The sequence below is a fragment of the Lolium perenne genome, chromosome 3 (assembly GCF_019359855.2).
Source record: "Lolium perenne isolate Kyuss_39 chromosome 3, Kyuss_2.0, whole genome shotgun sequence".
In the NCBI taxonomy this organism is placed as follows: Eukaryota; Viridiplantae; Streptophyta; class Magnoliopsida; order Poales; family Poaceae; genus Lolium; species Lolium perenne.
The window spans coordinates 279817258-279829667 of record NC_067246.2 but is presented as its reverse complement, the minus strand read 5'-3'; positions in this window follow the sequence as shown (position 1 = coordinate 279829667).

Genomic DNA, 12410 nt, shown 5'->3' with positions numbered 1-12410 from the left:
ACGCCTCAGGCAATTTCTCTTCATCTCCCTGGTCAAACCTATAAATTTTCTGTAAAGCAATATGTTGAGCGCTAGCAGGAAAGTACTTTCGAAAGAAAACATCACGCAAATCAGTTGGACTTTTAATAGAACCAGGAGGCAAATTATTATACCAAGTTTTAGCAACATCCTTTAATGAGAAAGGAAAAATTTTAGCGACAAAGTAAGTACGCATCTTGACATCATCAGAAAACAAGCTACTCATAGAAGAAAGTTCAATCATGTGTTCTACAGCACTTTCTTTTTCAGTACCACAAAAGGGTGTTTTCTCTACAATAGCTATATGAGATAGATCAAGAGAAAAATCATAATCTTTATCCTTAATGCATATAGGAGATGTGGCAAATTCAGGATCAGGAGATAGCTTATGGCTAACAGTATATTGTGCGAGAAACTTTTTAATTTTTCTTGCATCAGCAGTAGCATTGCATCTATTAATAAAATCATCATTAAGCTCCACATAATCCTCATCAGGATCATCACTAGAATAATCAAGTTCAGGTGAATTAACAGGTGTAGTAGCATTTTCATTAGGAGTTTCTGCATTTTCAATTTGTCTAGACCTAGCAATTGTAGCATCTAGAAAGGATCCCAATGAACCACTATCATCAAGCACAGCAGATACATTATCAATATTATGAGAATTTTCAGATTCAGCAGAAGTACCAGCAAATGAAGCTTGCGGCGGTGAAACAAGTTGACTTATCACCGATGGTGAATCAAGAGTAGCAGAGGTACTCAGAGTTGTACCTTTTCTTGTAGTGGATGGTAATATGGCGACTTTACAATCGCGAGGTTTACCCATTATGGAGAATTTGCAGCGAACAATATCAATCCAAGTGAACTTCCAAATAAAGCTATGCTCCCCGGCAACGGCGCCAAAAAACAGTCTTGATGACCCACAAGTATAGGGGATCGCAGCAGTCTTCGCGGGAAGTAAATCCCAATTTATTGATTCGACACAAGGGGAGACAAAGAATACTTGAAAGCCTTAACAGCGGAGTTGTCAATTCAGCTGCACCTGGAAACACACTTGCTCGCAAGAGTTTATCAGTAGTAACAGTTTTATAGCAGTAGCAGTAGTGAAATAACAGCAGCAGAGTAACAGAGACAGCAATAGTGATTATAGTAAACATCAGGATTAAAATACTGTAGGCACGGGGACGGATAACGGGCGTTGCATGGATGAGAGAAACTCATGTAACAATCATAGCAGGGCATTTGCAGATAATAATAAAATGGTGTCCAGGTACAAAGTAATCAATAGGCATGTGTTCCTTATATAGTCGTACGTGCTCGCAATGAGAAACTTGCACAACATCTTTTGTCCTACCAGCCGGTGGCAGCCGGGCCTCAAGGGAATCTACTGGATATTAAGGTACTCCTTTTAATAGAGTACCGGAGCAAAGCATTAACACTCCGTGAACACATGTGATCCTCACATCACTACCATCCCCTCCGGTTGTCCCGATTCTTGTCACTTCGGGGCCATTGGTTCCGGACAGCGACATGTGTATACAACTTGCAGGTAAGATCATAAAACAATGAATATCATGATGAAACAATAACATGTTCAGATATGAGATCATGGCACTCGGGCCCTAGTGACAAGCATTAAGCATAACAAGTTGCAACAATATCATCAAAGTACCAATTACGGACACTAGGCACTATGCCCTAACAATCTTATGCTATTACATGACCAATCTCATCCAATCCCTACCATCCCCTTCGGCCTACAGCGGGGGAATTACTCACACATGGATGGGGGAAACATGGCTGGTTGATGAAGAGGCGTCGGTGGTGATGATGGCGATGATCTCCTCCAATTCCCCGTCCCGGCGGAGTGCCAGAACGGAGACTTCTGGCTCCCGAGGCGGAGTTTCGCGATGTGGCGGCGTTCTGGAGGGTTTCTGGCGACTTCGACTTCTCTCTGTGCGTTTTTAGGTCGAAGGCAATAAGTAGTCCGAAGGAGAGTGTCGGGGGCCGACCGAGGCCGCCACACACTAGGGCCACGCGGGCCCCTCCTGGGCCGCGCCGGCCTAGTGTGTGGGGCCCTCGGGCCCCCACCTTGCTTGCCCTTCTGGCTCCGCCAATATTCTGGGAAAATAGGACCTTCTGCATAAATTCTGAGGATTTTCCTGAAAGTTGGATTTCTGCACAAAAACGAGACACCAGAACAGTTCTGCTGAAAACAGCGTTAGTCCGTGTTAGTTGCATCCAAAATACACAAATTAGAGGCAAAACAATAGCAAAAGTGTTCGGGAAAGTAGATACGTTTTGGACGTATCACCGTCTCACGCCGATTGATGAAGAAGGCATCCCAAGTATGCTGGTTATCGGGATGCCAGCGGGAATTCATCCGCTGCTCCGGCGTGAGGTCGAGGTAGTAGTGGTTCTTGATGGCCGCCCGACGCGCAGTACCCTGAGGGACGGGTGGGACCGGCACGCCGCCGGCGCTTAGGCTCCAGCCGGCGGGAACGCGGTAGCCCGGTGGGCAAGGGTAGTTCGAGGCGCAAAGCTCCTCCACCTGCTGGTAGGTTAGAGTGGGTGCGGTGGAAGCCATGAGAGAGTGATGAGAGATTGTAGAGATGTGATAACGCTGGCCAAGCCGGGCTACATATATGTAGTGACAAATGACGGGAAAAATGGGAGCGGGAAGACAGGAGGCGGAAAGAAAGCAGCGGGAAGAAAGCGGCGGGAAGAAAGTGGCGGGAAGAAAGAGGCGGGAAGAAAGTGGCGGGAAGAAAGTAGCGGGAAGAAAGAGGCGGGAAGAAAGAGGCGGGAAAGAACTGGCGGGAAGACAGGCCGGGGAGAACTTATGGGAAGACAGAGGTGGCCGGGAAGAACTGGTGGGAAGCGGGGGCAGGAAGACAGATGAGGGAAGAAATTGGTTTTTCTGATTTTTTTTGATATATTATTTGTATTTTTAACATTTTGAATTGAATTAGTTTTACTTTTCTTAATTTTTTGATATACTATTTGTATTTTTAACATTTTTAATTGAATTAGTTTTATTTTTCTGATTTTTTTGATATATTATTTGTATTTTTAACATTTTGAATTGAATTAGTTTTACTTTTCTTAATTTTTTGATATACTATTTGTATTTTTAACATTTTGAATTGAATTAGTTTTATTTTTCTGATTTTTTTGATATACTATTTGTACTTTTAACATTTTGAATTGAATTAGTTTTACTTTTCTTAATTTTTTGATATACTATTTGTATTATTAAGATTTTGAATTGAATTAGTTTTATTTTTTGAATTTTTTGATATATTATTTGTATTTTATGATTTTGAAATGAATTAGTTTTATTTTTCTGAACTTATTGATATATTATATGTATTTTTAACATTTTGAATTGAAAAAGAAAAGTAATTTGAAAAAATACCTTTAGTCGCGGTTGGCCTCGCCAACCGCGACTAAAGGGTCTTTCAGCGCGGGAACGAAAAACCCGGCAAAAAAACCCTTTAGTCGCGGTTGGCGAGGCCAACCGCGACTAAAGGGGGCTATATATTTCGCGCGCCGCCGCGGTTCACACTTCTTCTTCTTCCTCGCGAACGCCGATCGACAGAGCCCTCTGCGCCGTCGTCTCCTCGTCGCTCCTCATCGCCGCTGCCGTCTGCGCCGCCGCCCGCCGCCCAGATGTCTCTCTCTACCGGCGCCGCGCGCCGCTACGTCCCCGCCCTCCGCTCCGTGTTGACCTCGCGCGCGCGCCGCTGCGCGCCAATCGATCCTCGTGCGCGCGCCGCTCGCCGCCAATCCGGCCCCGTGCGCGCGCTGCCGCTGCTCTCGCGCGCCGCACACGCCCGGAGAGAGACGTAACTTCAAATTTGTAACTTAAAAATTGTAACTTAAAATTGCACCGACCCCGCGTGTATACGGAGGCGGCGAGGGCGGCGTGCGCGCCGCCCTCGCCGCCCCCTCCGTATACGCGCGTGGTTTTTTTTGTCCTCGGCACCGCCACCACCACCGTCACCGCCCTTTCGCCACCGCCACCGCCCTTTCACCACCGGTGCAACCGCCCTTTCGCCACCGCCACCACCGCCCTTTCGCCACCGCCCCCCTTCTTCACTTAATTTATTTGTTTTTACTACATGTTTTCAGGACTGACATATGGCGGACGATAGAGCTGACCCGATTATGGACAACTATGATCCGGACGCTGAAGACCATATGTTCGGCATCATAAACGGTGATATTCAATATGTGCCGACCGAACAAGAAGAAGATGATATCTCTTCTTATCTGAACTTTGACGGTGAAGATGAAGGCCGTCAGCAAGATGATGCCGAACAAACGTCGATAAACGACGATCTTCAATTGGAAGTAGCAACCACCTCCGGCGCCGAGGTATATATATACATTGAGCCTCTGGTGATACAAACTAACTGATTTGAATAAATATGTGTGTACTAACGCGCGCGACTCTCTTTCTTATTTTAGCCCTCGGCCGGATCGTCGAAACAATCGAGTACGTCGTCAAAGCGTGGCGCAACCAAGATGATGAAACAAGGAGAAACATGCACCATCGAGGTTGTCGACTGATGTCTACGTTCCCCCTCCTTTCCTGTAGACAGTGTTGGGCCTCCAAGAGCAGAGGTTTGTAGAACAGCAGCAAGTTTTCCCTTAAGTGGATCACCCAAGGTTTATCGAACTCAGGGAGGAAGAGGTCAAAGATATCCCTCTCATGCAACCATGCAACCACAAAGCAAGAAGTCTCTTGTGTCCCCAACACACCTAATAGGTGCACTAGTTCGGCGAAGAGATAGTGAAATACAGGTGGTATAAATAAGTATGAGCAGTAGCAACGGTGCCAGAAAATAGCTTGCTGGCGTGTAGTTGATGGTGGTAGTATTGCAGCAGCAGTAACACAGTGAAATAGCAAACAAGCAGTAGTAACGCAGCAGTAGTAAACAAGTAGCGATAGCAGTATTTAAGAACAAGGCCTAGGGATTACACTTTCACTAGTGGACACTCTCAACATTGATCACATAACAGAATAGATAAATGCATACTCTACACTTTCGTTGGATGATGAACACATTGCGTAGGATTACACGAACCCTCAATGCCGGAGTTAACAAGCTCCACAATAATGTTCATGTTTTAGTAACCTTATAGTGTAAGATAGATCAATACAACTAAACCAAGTACTAACATAGCATGCATACTGTCACCTTCATGCATATGTAGGAGGAATAGATCACATCAATACCATCATAGCAATAATTAACTTCGCAATCTACAAGAGATCATGATCATAGCATAAACCAAGTACTAACACGGTGCACACACTGTCACCTTTACACACGTGCAGGAGGAACAAAACTACTTTAATAACATTGCTAGAGTAGCACATAGATAGTAGTGATACAAAACTCATATGAATCTCAATCATGTAAAGCAGCTCATGAGATTATTGTATTGAGGTACATAGGAGAGAGATTAACCACATAGCTACCGGTACAGCCCCGAGCCTCGATGGAGAACTACTCCCTCCTCATGGGAGCAGCAGCGGTGATGAAGATGGCGGTGGAGATGGCAGCGGTGTCGATGGAGAAGCCTTCCGGGGGCACTTCCCCGCTCCGGCAGCGTGCCGTAACGTAGACTCCTGTCCCCGCATCTTGGCTTCGCGATGGCGGCGGCTCTGGAAGGTTTCTGTGGGTTTCGCCCATCGTATCAGGGTTTTCGATCCAGGGGCTTTATATAGGCGAAGAGGCGGCGCAGGAGGGTCGAAGGGGCGACGACACCATAGGGCGGCGCGGCCAGGGCCTGGGCCGCGCCGGCCTATCGTCTGGGGGCCCAGTGCCTCCCCTCTGGTCCTTCCCGGGTGTTCTGGATGCTTCCGGTGAAAATAGGAACTTGGGCGTTGATTTCGTCCGATTCCGAGAATATTTCGTTACTAGGATTTCTGAAACCAAAAACAGCAGAAAACAGGAACTGGCACTTCGGCATCTTGTTAATAGGTTAGTTCCAGAAAATGCACGAATATGACATAAAGTGTGCATAAAACATGTAGATAACATCAATAATGTGGCATGGAACATAAGAAATTATCGATATGTCGGAGACGTATCAGCATCCCCAAGCTTAGTTCTGCTCGTCCCGAGCAGGTAAAACGATAACACAGATAATTTCTGGAGTGACATGCCATCATAATCTTGATCATACTATTTGTAAAGCATATGTAGTGAATGCAGCGATCAAAACAATGTATATGCCATGAGTAAACAAGTGAATCATATAACAAAGACTTTTCATGAATAGCACTTCAAGACAAGCATAATTAAGTCTTGCATAAGAGTTAACTCACAAAGCAATAATTCAAAGTAAAGGCATTGAAGCAACACAAAAGAAGATTAAGTTTCAGCGGTTGCTTTCAACTTGTAACATGTATATCTCATGGATAATTGTCAATGCAAAGCAATATAACAAATGCAATATGCAAATATGTAGGAATCAATGCACAGTTCACACAAATGTTTGCTTCTTGAGGTAGAGAGAGATAGGTGAACTGACTCAACAATAAAAGTAAAAGAATGGTCCTTCAAAGAGGAAAGCATCGATTGCTATATTTGTGCTAGAGCTTTGATTTTAAAAGCATAAAACAATTTTGTCAACGGTAGTAATAAAGCATATGTATCATGTAAATTATATCTTACAAGTTGCAAGCCTCATGCATAGTGTACTAATAGTGCCCGCACCTTGTCCTAATTAGCTTGGACTACCGGATCATCACAATGCACATGTTTTAACCAAGTGTCACAAAGGGGTACCTCTATGCCGCCTGTACAAAGGTCTAAGGAGAAAGCTCGCATTCGATTTCTCGCTATTGATTATTCTTCAACTTAGACATCCATACCGGGACAACATAGACAACAGATAATGGACTCCTCTTTTATGCATAAGCATGTAACAACAATTAATAATTTTCTCATTTGAGATTGAGGATATATGTCCAAAACTGAAACTTCCACCATGGATCATGGCTTTAGTTAGCGGCCCAATGTTCTTCTCTAACAATATGCATGCTTAACCATAGGGTGGTAGATCGCTCTTACTTCAGACAAGACGAACATGCATAGCAACTCACATGAAATTCAACAAAGAGTAGTTGATGGCGTCCCCAGTGAACATGGTTATCGCACAACAAGCAACTTAATAAGAGATAAAGTACATAATTACATATTCAATACCACAATAGTTTTTAAGCTATTTGTCCCATGAGCTATATATTGCAAAGGTGAATGATGGAATTTTAAAGGTAGCACTCAAGCAATTTACTTTGGAATGGCGGAGAAATACCATGTAGTAGGTAGGTATGGTGGACACAAATGGCATAGTGTTGTTTGGCTCAGGATTTGGATGCATGAGAAGTATTCCCTCTCGATACAAGGTTTAGGCTAGCAAGGTTGTTTGAAGCAAACACAAGCACGAACTAGTACAGCAAAACTCACATAAAAGACATATTACAAGCATTATAAAACTATACATCGTCTTCCTTGTTGTTCAAACATCTTACTAGAAAATATCTAGACTCTAGAGAAACCACTCATGCAAACCAAATTTTAACAAGCTCTATGTATTTCTTCACTAATAGGTGCAAGGTATATGATGCAAGAGCTTAATCATGAGCACAACAATTGCCAAGTATCACATTACCCAAGACATTAATAGCAATTACTACATGTATCATTTTCCAATTCCAACCATATAACAATTTAACGAAGGAGAAACTTCGCCATGAATACTATGAGTAGAAACTAAGGACATACTTGTCCATATGCTACAGCGGAGCGTGTCTCTCTCCCATAAAGTGAATGCTAGGATCCATTTTATTCAAACAAAACAAAAAACAAAAACAAACCGACGCTCCAAGAAAAGCACATAAGATGTGATGGAATAAAAATATAGTTTCAGGGGAGGAACCTGATAATGTTGTCGATGAAGAAGGGGATGCCTTGGGCATCCCCAAGCTTAGACGCTTGAGTCTTCTTAATATATGCAGGGGTGAACCACCGGGGCATCCCCAAGCTTAGAGCTTTCACTCTCCTTGATCATGTTGCATCATACTCCTCTCTTGATCCTTGAAAACTTCCTCCACACCAAACTCGAAACAACTCATTAGAGGGTTAGTGCACAATAAAAATTAACATATTCAGAGGTGACACAATCATTCTTAAGACTCCTGGACATTGCATAATGCTACTGGACATTAGTGGATCAAAGAAATTCATCCAACATAGCAAAAGAGGCAATGCGAAATAAAAGGCAGAATCTGTCAAAACAGAACAGTTCGTATTGACGAATTTTAAAATGGCACCAGACTTGCTCAAATGAAAATGCTCAAATTGAATGAAAGTTGCGTACATATCTGAGGATCACTCACGTAAATTGGCATAATTTTCTGAGTTACCTACAGGGGAAAACAGCCCAGATTCGTGACAGCAAAGAAATCTGTTTCTGCGCAGTAATCCAAATCTAGTACTTACTTTTCTATCAACGGCTTAACTTGGCACAACAAAACACAAAACTAAGATAAGGAGAGGTTGCTACAGTAGTAAACAACTTCCAAGACACAAAATAAAAACAAAGTACTGTAGGTAAAATAGCACATGGGTTATCTCCCAAGAAGTTCTTTTCTTTATAGCCATTAAGGTGGGCTCAGCAGTTTTAATGATGCACTCGCAAGAAATAGTATTTGAAGCAAAAGAGAGCATCAAAAGGCAAATTCAAAACACATTTAAGTCTAACATGCTTCCTATGCATAGGAATCTTGTAAATAAACAAGTTCAAGAAGCATAATGCAACAAGCATAGAAAGATAAAACAAGTATAGCTTCAAAAATTTCAGCACATAGAGAGGTATTTTAGTAACATGAAAATTTCTACAACCATATTTTCCTCTCTCATAATAATGTCCAGTAGCATCATGAGCAAACTCAACAATATAACTATCACATAAAGCATTCTTATCATGAGTCTCATGCATAAAATTATTACTACCCACATAAGCATAATCAATTTTATTAGTTGTAGTGGGTGCAAATTCAACAAAGTAGCTATCATTATTATTCTCATTATCAAATATAGGAGGCATATTGTATTCATAATCAAATTCATCCTCCATAACAGGTGGTAACAAAAGACTACTATCATTATAATCATCATAAATAGGAGGTAAAGAATCATCAAAGTAAATTTCCTCCTCAATTCTTGGGGGACTAAAAATATCATGCTCATCAAAGCCAGCTTCCCCAAGCTTAGAATTTTCCATATCATTAGCAACAATGGTGTTCAAAGCGTTCATACTAATATTCCTACCAGCATGCAAATAAGATTCCATAGGTTTTTTAATTTTCGCATCAAACAATCCATGTTTTAAATCAGGAAATAGAATAAGAAGATCATTCTTGTCCATTATGCCAAACTAGTGTAAACAAGAAACAAAAAGTTGCAATTGCAGGATCTAAAGGAAATAGCTTCGAGTACTTACAATGGCGGAAAATAGCTTGGTAGCCGAGGTCCGTAGTGTGAGTACCTTTTACCTTTCCTCCCCGGCAACGGCGCCAGAAAATAGCTTGATGTCTACGTTCCCCCTCCTTTCCTGTAGACAGTGTTGGGCCTCCAAGAGCAGAGGTTTGTAGAACAGCAGCAAGTTTTCCCTTAAGTGGATCACCCAAGGTTTATCGAACTCAGGGAGGAAGAGGTCAAAGATATCCCTCTCATGCAACCCTGCAACCACAAAGCAAGAAGTCTCTTGTGTCCCCAACACACCTAATAGGTGCACTAGTTCGGCGAAGAGATAGTGAAATACAGGTGGTATAAATAAGTATGAGCAGTAGCAACGGTGCCAGAAAATAGCTTGCTGGCGTGTAGTTGATGGTGGTAGTATTGCAGCAGCAGTAACACAGTGAAATAGCAAACAAGCAGTAGTAACGCAGCAGTAGTAAACAAGTAGCGATAGCAGTATTTAAGAACAAGGCCTAGGGATTACACTTTCACTAGTGGACACTCTCAACATTGATCACATAACAGAATAGATAAATGCATACTCTACACTTTCGTTGGATGATGAACACATTGCGTAGGATTACACGAACCCTCAATGCCGGAGTTAACAAGCTCCACAATAATGTTCATGTTTTAGTAACCTTATAGTGTAAGATAGATCAATACAACTAAACCAAGTACTAACATAGCATGCACACTGTCACCTTCATGCATATGTAGGAGGAATAGATCACATCAATACCATCATAGCAATAATTAACTTCGCAATCTACAAGAGATCATGATCATAGCATAAACCAAGTACTAACACGGTGCACACACTGTCACCTTTACACACGTGCAGGAGGAATAAAACTACTTTAATAACATTGCTAGAGTAGCACATAGATAGTAGTGATACAAAACTCATATGAATCTCAATCATATAAAGCAGCTCATGAGATCATTGTATTGAGGTACATAGGAGAGAGATTAACCACATAGCTACCGGTACAGCCCCGAGCCTCGATGGAGAACTACTCCCTCCTCATGGGAGCAGCAGCGGTGATGAAGATGGCGGTGGAGATGGCAACGGTGTCGATGGAGAAGCCTTCCGGGGGCACTTCCCCGCTCCGGCAGCGTGCCAGAACAGAGACTCCTGTCCCCCAGATCTTGGCTTCGCGATGGCGGCGGCTCTGGAAGGTTTCTGTGGGTTTCGCCCATCGTATCAGGGTTTTCGATCCAAGGGCTTTATATAGGCGAAGAGGCGGCGCAGGAGGGTCGAAGGGGCGACGACACCATAGGGCGGCGCGGCCAGGGCCTGGGCCGCGCCGGCCTATGGTCTGGGGGCCCAGTGCCCCCCCCTCTGGTCCTTCCCGGGTGTTCTGGATGCTTCCGGTGAAAATAGGAACTTGGGCGTTGATTTCGTCCGATTCCGAGAATATTTCGTTACTAGGATTTCTGAAACCAAAAACAGCAGAAAACAGGTACTGGCACTTCGGCATCTTGTTAATAGGTTAGTTCCAGAAAATGCACGAATATGACATAAAGTGTGCATAAAACATGTAGATAACATCAATAATGTGGCATGGAACATAAGAAATTATTGATACGTCGGAGACGTATCATCGACAGTGCAACCAGCAGGCCGCTGGAGCCCCGCAAGCACGCCACCAAGTTTGTCAACCAATGCGGAGCCGTTGTTAGAGACAACGTCTCGATCACCGTCCAGGAGTGGAATGAGCCAAAGAAGGCACGAATTGGTTTCACTTTTGTCGATAAGAGAACAAAAAAAGATTGCTTCAAAAAGCTTATGGAACATTTCGTTCTACCTCCGGAATTCAACAAATTCGATGAGGAGGGTAACAAGATTGAGGAAAACAAGGAGAGGAGGAGGCTAGTCAAACAGTTCGCTCTTCATAAGATGGCCGACACATTCCGGAAATTCAAGCAAAATCTAGCCCATGACTTTGTCAAGGAGAACAAGACTCCGGATTTCAAAGGACAATATGAGAAACTGAAACATGATTGGCCAGAATTTGTGAAGCAAAAGATCGGAGCAGTTCATTCAAATATCAAAAAAAATAAGGAAAATGCGGCTAAGAAGGAGTACAATCATATTATGGGGCCAGGAGGGTATCGCCTTTGGGAGCCTAGGTGGGAGAAGATGGAGAACGAGCTGAGGGCGCGAGGAATCCGTCCAGGTACGGAGGGATGGGACCCAAGGGCCAAAAGCTGGTGGTACGGGCATGGGGGAACGCTGAACCCGGAGACAGGGGAGTGTGTTTACCGGGGCAAAATAATTAAACCCACCCAAGCCCTTTGACGCAATGAGGGATGCTCAAGAGGGGAAGATCAAGTTCAACAGAGAGAACGACGCGCTGACAAAAGCCCTCGGGAATCCTGAACACGGAGGACGTGTACGAGGCTTGGGGCACATTCCGTGGAAAATAGGGTTCCCCCAGAACGATGACCCGTACGGTTACAGAAGCCGTAAGAGAAAGATGGATCGGGAAGCAGATGTTGTGGCGCGGTTGGCATCGGAAATGGATGTGATGAAGAAAACCGTGAGTGTACTAGTAGCCGAAAGAGATGCAGCTCGGGCGCAACATGAAGATCATCTAGCGGATCTCGGAAGCCAGCAGCGGAGAAGCAGCGTGGCTTCCACGGAGGCCCCACCGGCTGGTGCACATGCACCGACGATCGAAATTACTGCACCGGAGCCTCTGGCGGTCGAAATTACTGCACCGGAGCCTCCTCGCTACCCCGTGGACGATATAAAGGAGATGAAAGAATGTCATCTGTATTATCCTATCGGGAACATGTCCATGAAGGTAGCCATCGGCAGTGCTTTACCATGTTTACCTGGAG